The sequence below is a fragment of the Gregarina niphandrodes genome, assembly GCF_000223845.1.
Source record: "Gregarina niphandrodes unplaced genomic scaffold scaffold00264, whole genome shotgun sequence".
NCBI lineage: Eukaryota > Apicomplexa > Conoidasida > Eugregarinorida > Gregarinidae > Gregarina > Gregarina niphandrodes.
In genome coordinates this window covers 1,212-2,189 of record NW_011646024.1, presented here as the reverse complement: position 1 = coordinate 2,189, position 978 = coordinate 1,212, and the positions used below count along the sequence as shown (strand labels likewise).

At 51.4% G+C, this 978-nt stretch overlaps 2 non-coding genes across 2 annotated transcripts; both read right to left on the bottom strand.

Annotated features, from left to right (window-relative positions):
• Positions 1 to 676: 676 nt before the first annotated feature.
• On the bottom strand, positions 677 to 748 carry GNI_232070. Its single transcript has one exon. It is a non-coding gene; the product is annotated as a tRNA-Val (tRNA).
• Positions 749 to 891: 143 nt separating this feature from the next.
• GNI_232060 lies at positions 892 to 964 on the bottom strand. The gene has a single exon. It is a non-coding gene; the product is annotated as a tRNA-Val (tRNA).
• Between the last annotated feature and the right edge of the window lie 14 nt (positions 965 to 978).

The following is a 978-nucleotide window of genomic DNA, read 5'->3' as shown; positions in this document are numbered from 1 at the left end:
CTGGTTTGCGCTCTACCCACCCAGCCTTCCACACCCAGACCCAGCTTCAGCTCTTCGTCTTGACTTGAGTTGCCCTTGCTGGCTTTGCTACGGCTCGTGTGATTACTCTGGACTCGCTTGGCATTTGTTTGCGAAATTAGTGAGATGCAAAAATCGTTTCGACGGACGAAACGTAAGTTGACCAGCGGGTGGACAAAAATTTGTGGTTTTATTAATGGCAGGTGTGTGCGTCTGTCTCCGCGGGACAAGACACACACACTAGTATGCAAGACACACAATTACAAAATTTCGGATAACAACTTTAAGCGATTATCAACTTATGCACATGCTGTGGGTTTACCCATGCTATCGACACAGGGGACCACCCGCCAGTACACCTACCCTTACGACGTACGTCCCCCAAGAATGGGACAGAGCAAGGCAGGAAATCGAGAAAACGCTGGCCCACGCAGTCATCCGTCTTTCCGTTGCCCCGAATCAACGACATGCCGGCAGCACTCCATGGCGCCCAAGATTTCTCAAGTCTAGATGCTGCGTACCACTAGACCGCCAATGCTGTTGCTGTGTGTGGTTCGAGAGGTGAGCCATTGGAGTGAACGACTAGTTTCATCAAAAAATCAACTGTCGGAACTCGAGCACGACAACCACACCTTAGCGTGTTGATTAGTCTTAAGTCAACGGTCGCCGAGGATCGAACCCGGGATATTCTGCGCGTTAAGCAGATGTCATAGCACTAGACCACGACCGCCAAGCCATTGGAGTGATCGACTAGTTTTATCCCAAAATCCACTGTCGGGTCTCGAGCACGGGTCGCACGAGTGAAAGTCGTGTATTCTTACCACCTGGACCCGGTGGACAACGCACACTCGGCGTGTTGATTAGTCTTACCTCAACGGACGCCGAGGATCGAACTCGGGAACTTCTGCGTGTTAAGCAGACGTCATGGACACTAGACCACGACCGCTAAAGCAAGGTGTC